The sequence below is a fragment of the Podarcis vaucheri genome (assembly GCF_965113315.1).
Source record: "Podarcis vaucheri genome assembly, chromosome: 3".
Lineage (NCBI taxonomy): Eukaryota > Metazoa > Chordata > Lepidosauria > Squamata > Lacertidae > Podarcis > Podarcis vaucheri.
Window position 1 is genome coordinate 24,608,730 of NC_138761.1, and position 6,977 is coordinate 24,615,706.

At 44.7% G+C, this 6,977-nt stretch overlaps 1 long non-coding RNA gene across 1 annotated transcript; it reads left to right on the forward strand.

Annotated features, from left to right (window-relative positions):
• Nucleotides 1-576: 576 nt before the first annotated feature.
• LOC309530023 lies at nucleotides 577-6,173 on the forward strand. Its single transcript, XR_014218588.1, has 3 exons — nucleotides 577-732; nucleotides 2,955-3,071; nucleotides 4,822-6,173. It is a non-coding gene; the product is annotated as an uncharacterized lncRNA (long non-coding RNA).
• Nucleotides 6,174-6,977: the final 804 nt, after the last annotated feature.

A 6,977-nucleotide genomic window follows, 5' to 3' on the forward strand; every position in this document is an offset into this window, starting at 1 on the left:
GATGAAATACTGATATCAACTTGGTTGAAGATATCCACTAAGAAGGCTAGTTCAAAGTGGAATGTTTTGAGTAGGTGCTAAAAAGACTATAGAGAAGGCACTTGTCAGATATATAATGGGAGGAAGTGCTGCTATCTTCCATGAAGACTTTGTGAAGATATCTGGCATATTGATTTCTGAAATGTAGGAGCTGTTTTTTGTCTACATTTGGAAAGTGTTGAATGCCATTTTGGATCAAGATGGCAGACTAGACTGTTCCAAACTACACTAATTTGGACACCTCTGAAGAGGCATTCACCCAATTTGGCATGATGCTCCCCAAGGTGGAAGAAAAGATATTTATTTGGTTGGAGAATCATATCACAAAATTAAAATACGTGTAAATTTCCAGGGATAGTTCTTTTAAGGTTCACATCTTGTCTTAGAATGTACAAAACAGTGTCATCCTCCCCTCACTTCGGTGTTACACTGTGTGTTCGTTTTCTTTCCAGTCAGTGCCCACCGAACTCCCTATGTCCACAGTTAATGGGGACAGAATGCTTCTGTACACATGCCAGTAAAGGGATAAAAGAAGCACTCCCTCTTGTTGGGAGGGAGTGGACACCATTGTGTCTCCTTTGAAGAACCTAGAGTTTTACTGTGGTGCAAAGAACCCTCTTGATTCCAATATGTCCCCCGGGGTTCCGCTCCTGCTCCTTGTTATCTGTGCTTTTCTCTTCCTTCCACATGAAGGTAAGTTCCTTCTCCCAGAGCTGAAAGAAGGCTGTTCACTCAAGGTATCATAGACAAAAGCATTTAAAAAAGAGAAAGGGGACAATAGTAACTCATTTCAATACATAGGAAAGCATGAGCAAACCTCAGCTGTGGTTCTGAAACGTGATCTTACTTAGGGGGCACGATGAGGCAGGTGTCAGCAGGAGGGTGCTACAGGTGTAAATGACTTTCAGACTTTGAAAAGCTGGCATCACTGGGTCAAGTTCATCCATTTTGTTGAATTAAACTAAATAGTTTTAATGTTTAGTGTCTGAATTGTATTGTGCTATTATCTTCCTTGGTGGGTTGTGCTGTTCTGAACGGGAACAGCTCTGACATGGACTTTGAAAAGCTCCACCCTTATCAGAGACAGAGGGTCCCATGGGCAATGGCTTGCAAAATAATAATTGCACATTGTAATGATCACATTCCAGTGAGGCATGAAGCCCTCAACATATGTACAGATCAGGGATTCAGATTGTAGTCACCAGTTGCAAAACCAGGAAGCTAGGAAGCATTCAAGCAAATTTCTTCAGTAGTCTATGCCAGGCTCGTCCAACTCCCAAAAGACTGTGATCTATTCCCAGTATAAAAAAACTGGCAGTGATCTACCCATTGTCATTGGAGGGAGGAGGAGCGTGCCTGGGGTGGGTGGGTTGCCCAGAGTTGTTGAGCTTTTTTTGGGGGGAGGATTGCACAGAGTTTTTTTAGCTTTTTTGAACATGATAAGGATCCCGCGATCTACCACAACCCTTGGTGGGTTGTGCTGTTCTGAATGATGCTTTTTAAAGGGTTGGGGATATTGCAGATAAGTTTATGGAACCAAGGGGGTGGTGGCACAAAACAAGTTTGTGAACCATAATGCATGCATGGATGAAAAAGGTGAAAAGTCTGCCTGCAGTAATGCATACAGTGGTAATGCTTGCACCAGCAGTAGCACATACGGAAAGCGCCCTGCAGTTGCTAAGGTATTGGTTTGGGGCAAAGAGGCTGGGAGGTCCAGAAGCTGGTGGTGACCCCTGAGGGTGGTCATGCACATCCAAGCTACAACAAACAGCAAATGAGCTCTCACTGGAATCTTGACCCACCATGTCCCAGTGAGTGCCACATGCATGATCCAAATACCTTTAACTTGTGTTGTAGAAGTTGCATTGCTAATGAATCATAGAGTTGGAGGATACCCAAGGATCATCTAGTCCAACCCCTTGCAATGCAGGCATCTCTGCTACAGCATCCATGACAGATGGCCATCCAACTTCTGCTTAAAAACCTCCAAGCAAAGAGAGTCCACAACTTCCCGAGGGAGACTATTCCACTGTTGAACAGCTCTTACAGTCAGAAAGTTCTTCCTGATGTTTAGTTAGAGTCTCACTTCTTGTAACTTGAAGCCATTGGTTCGAATCCTACTCTCCAGAGCAGGAGAAAATAAGCTTGTTCCTATTTCCATGTGACAGCTCTTAAGACATTTGAAGATGGCTAACATATCTCATCTCAGTCTCATCTTTTCCAAGCTAAAGCTACCAAGCTCCTTCAAAAGCTCCTCATAAGGCCCATTCAGTGACTTCACAAGCATATAATCTAATCTTATAGGGCGTCTTTAATGGTTTTAGGGGTTGCTTGTGTGTAAATCAACGCCACCCTTGGCTGGTTGCCTGAATGAACCCTTTCTGTCTGGACAGCCACGCGCCCGTGACTGACTCAATTGCTGGCAGAATCCGTTAGTGGGCGTTTCTTGAACTTCTTCCAGCAAAGAAGCTCTTTGACACCTAGTCTCCGCCTAGCTTCCCTGCGCGGAAGCCTTCTGCGCAGGGAGGGTGTGGGCATCGGAGGACCCGTGCTCTCCCCAATGGTTCCTGGCGAGGAGTCTTGGAGCCACCTTGCCGATTCCCCCATCTGCCCCCCTTCTCCACTGGTGTTACGCTGATTTCCTTCCCCAGAAGATGTGCTGCTTCTCTCCCTCCCGGGACACTCTCCGGAATCCCTCTGGAGCCCTCCCTCTCCCTCTGGCTCCGATGGCAGTTCCCTGACAGCGTCAAATAGTTAATATTTTGCATCCATTCAGCCAGAATTATCCTTAATTTAAGGATTCTGCACTGCATGTTCATATGGAAAACTTCAGTGACTTCAAAGAATAGATTATTCATTCATTGTCACTTGAGGTCAAGCTTGATATTATAATCAGGATGATTTGTCTTTCAAAGTTGATACGCTGCAATGTCGGGAAAGCTCCTCCAGTCCATCGGAAGAATTTTTGCCTCCTCATGCCTGTGAAGCTGATCCTGAAAGGCAAACCTGCCATGCTCTAAAGGTGTACCTTAGTAAGTAATCTAATCTTCCTCTTCTTTGGGCTTAATTATCGAGCAATCATGCCAATGCAAATTTCACTGACATCAAATTCCATGTTTACAGTTCCATCTGTTTCCCACAGTTTGGTACATATCTTGTTGCAGAGTACAGATGTACCTTGGTTTTTGAGCAGCCTAGTTCTCGAATTTGTTGGCTCCCGAACGATCGAAACCTGGAAGTGACTGAAAGCTGAATGTCCGACAAGGCTTCTGCAGCTTCCGATTGGCTGCAGAAGCTCCTGCAGCCAGTCAGAAGCCACACTTTGGTTTTCAAATGTTTTGGAAGTCAAAAAGACTTCCGAAACAGATTCCATTCGACTTCCAAGGTATGACTGTTTGTCAAAACATCTGAATCCAGGAAGGACAGCCATTTGCACACTGATGATTAATGATTCATTACTGTGCCCTTTGCATACTCTGGAACTGGCTCTTCAGGGTTTCAGCAGAGGTCTTTTATAAGACCCACTACTTGATTTTCTCTTTTAATGTGGGGATGCAAGGGAATGAAATGCGGACTTTCTGTATGTGAGTTGTGCAACTGCCAGTGTCATAGCGGTACACCAGGTTGTTCCTCTCCCTCCGCATGGTGGTGCACTCACAGAACAGTGCTGGACTAAAATCCTGTCTTGAATGGAATGGTGTTGGACACTCAAAAATATATATCTTACTATATAATGTTTTGGTAAGAATTGCGGCTAGAGAACAGCAGGTGGAGTGTGGAAACCAGGCAGGCCAGGTTACAGGTTGGCAGAGCAAGCAGTTGGGTGGTCCCAAGTGGACAGTCACATGTTCTCCATATTCCTGCTGCCACCCATCTTCCCACTTGCATGTGTGCACAAAAGGACATAGGAGGACATAGGAGCCAACTAAGTGGGGTCCAGGAGTGAGAGCTGGGCTGTAAAGAAGGCTGATCACAGAAGAATTGATACTTTTCAAATTGTGGTGCTGGAGGAGACTCTTGAGAGTCCCATGGACTGCAAGAAGATCAAATCTATCCATTCTGAAGGAAATCAGCCCTGAGTGCTCACTGGAAGGACAGATCGTGAAGCTGAGGCTCCAATACTTTGGGCCACCTCATGAGAAGACAAGACTCCCTGGAAAAGACCCTGATGCTGGGAAAGATGGATGGCACAAGGAGAAGGGGACGACAGAGGACGAGATGGTGGGACAGTGTTCTCGAAGCTACGAACATGAGTTTGACCAAACTGCAGGAGGCAGTGGAAGACAGGAGTGCCTGGCATGCTCTGGTCCATGGGGTCACGGAGAGTCGGACACGACTAAACGACTAAACAACAACAACAACAACGGGTGCCTGGGCACCCACAAATTTTAAATGATCAGCCCCCCCCCAGTTTCTTTTTGGTGGTGCACACACTTCCTGTGGCATGTGCAAGTGACATCAGCACACCACAGGGTGTGCTGACGTGTGCGCATGTGCACATGCCGCGGTGATGGTGGCACACCCTGGGCACCCAATGTTTCGGGTTCAAGGCAGTGCACCTGCAAACGATGTTGAGAAGGGAAGCCTGGGGTCCAAATGAGTGGGTGGCCTGGCTGAATGAGAGAGAGGCCACGTGAAGGGAGTGGGCACCCAGGCAGGCAGGGTTGGTGAGCAATGCAAGCAGGGATAGCAGCACCTAGGATATATACCTATGAAAATATAAATGGAAATGCTTACTCATTTCCCCCCTCTTTCCATTCATTTTATTCTCTGCCATCACAGATGGTGATCTTCAAATACAAACACTAAGCTGCAGGACAAAGAAAGATGCAAAGTGCGGCACCTCAGAGCCCGCCCCATTCCCAGACCAGTGGACCGAATTCTTCTGCTGCGAGGACAGTGACTTCTGCAATGACAAATTTCTCACGGCACTGGAAGCAGCTTGAAGATCCTCCACACATCAGCGTGTGTGTGCATTGTTTGTGCCCTTTAGTTTTCCTTTGTCCCATGCTCATATTGGTTAAAGGCATGACTCTGAGTGTGATTATGGCTCTGAGTGCGGAATGCTAAAGCGTTTCCATTAAAATATATATATTCAAAAGTGAGATCTTAAGTGTCGTCCATGGCTACCAAGTTAACCCCTTCAAAATGCAGACTCCCTTGGGGGGGTGATGAACTCTCCCTCCTTGGAGGTTGGATGCCATCTTCATTGTGTGATATCTTCATTGGAGGGCATTGGACTAGATGCCCTATGGGGTCCCTTCCAACTCTACATTTCTAGGATTCTATGATACACCAGGACCTCAGTCCCATAAGCCAATCAATCTTGGGTTGCCAGAGGGTCTAATTTAGCCTGTGAGGCCATTCTTTCCAAACCATGCCCATCCATCCTTCAGCTGACATCATTGGTGAGATAGGAAGGGCAGGGCTTAATCATGCACTGGCTGTGCACCGTGTTCCCAGCAGGAAACAAGACTTCTGCTGCAAAACCATCAGGATTTAATCCCTGCTCCTCAACTGATGAATAAATCCCTATTCTGAGAATTTGTTTTTGTATAGTAGCAAACAAAAGAATATTGGTTCCTTTAACCAGACTGGCACATCTTTGTCTTATAAAGAGCCATGTTTTTCTGTCCTTCCCACTCAAACTGGTACAGCTCCAAGGGTTCAACCAATCTAGCCTGACTATTACACGTTTTGGATAATTTGTCCCTCTTTTCATCCTTCCAATAAATTCAAGAAAGCATGAGCAATCCCTTCTTTCCCTTTCTCATCACAACTCTGTGAGGAATGTTTGATTATTTTAATGTTATATTTAATGTTATATTTTGTATTTTAAAATTGTTGTAAGCCGCCCTGGGGCCTGAGTGAAGGAAGACAAAAATGAATTAATAGTAATAGAAATAGAGTTAATAACCACAGAGTTGTCATTGTAACTTAAACTAAAAGGTTTATTGACTGATAACACTCAGTACAGAAACAATATATTAGGAAGAACAGGAAGAGAAACACAGATCCTTCAAAAGCATATCAATGTACTGTAAATCTGAATGGTTCAATGTGCATAGTGAAACAAAGTAACAATAATTCATTATTAGAATGTGGATTAAATAAACAAATGAATGATTGATAAAGCAAGTGATTTTGATTCTGTTTAAATATTGTTTTCAACTGCCTTCCATATTTACCATGTTTGTGGGGGGTGCTGTGACTATTAACATCCAACTTCTGGTGGCAGTATAAAGGCACTTCTGTTCTCAAACATTTACAGCGAAACCCAAATATTTGGAAACTGAGGATACTTATCTGGCCCAAATTTCTTCCTCTTATAGCATGTGTCACCATAGCAGGCACCACCACCCTCCTTCCATGGGAAGTAAACCAAACATTTCAAGCTACTAAAACAAGGAGTGTACAGGATGTGTCCCTGTTCTAGAAAGTAATGCTTATCTTATCTTGTCCCACAGTGTAGTTGGAGATTCCGTATTATACTTACGGTATTACACTTACAGACAATCTGCTTCTTTTGATCCCATTGAGGGTATGACTCCACAGGCACTTCAAGAGTCATTTTTCCTCTACTAGTTGCATGAAGAGTGAGTCTAATGGGCTATGAAATCTCCTACATATCGGATGTTTCCCTTTTCCTCTCCATGGATTGTCAGTGGTCTGTTGGCATCTTGATGAGTATATCATTACCTGCATAATGAATAGGCTTTGTTGGCTGAAGAGCTGCAAGTGGATTGTCAATCCACTACAGAGGTGATAATACATGGTTTGTGGTCATCCATCTGCCTCGAAAAACATATGGAGTGTGCCTCTGAGGGTGAAGTCAAACTGCTGTGTTGGCAACAGTCAAGTGACCTCCCTGGGATGCAAGCAGTGCATATGGAAGTCCTGGGCTGTCCAGATGACAAGACCCTCCTCTTGGCCTCACC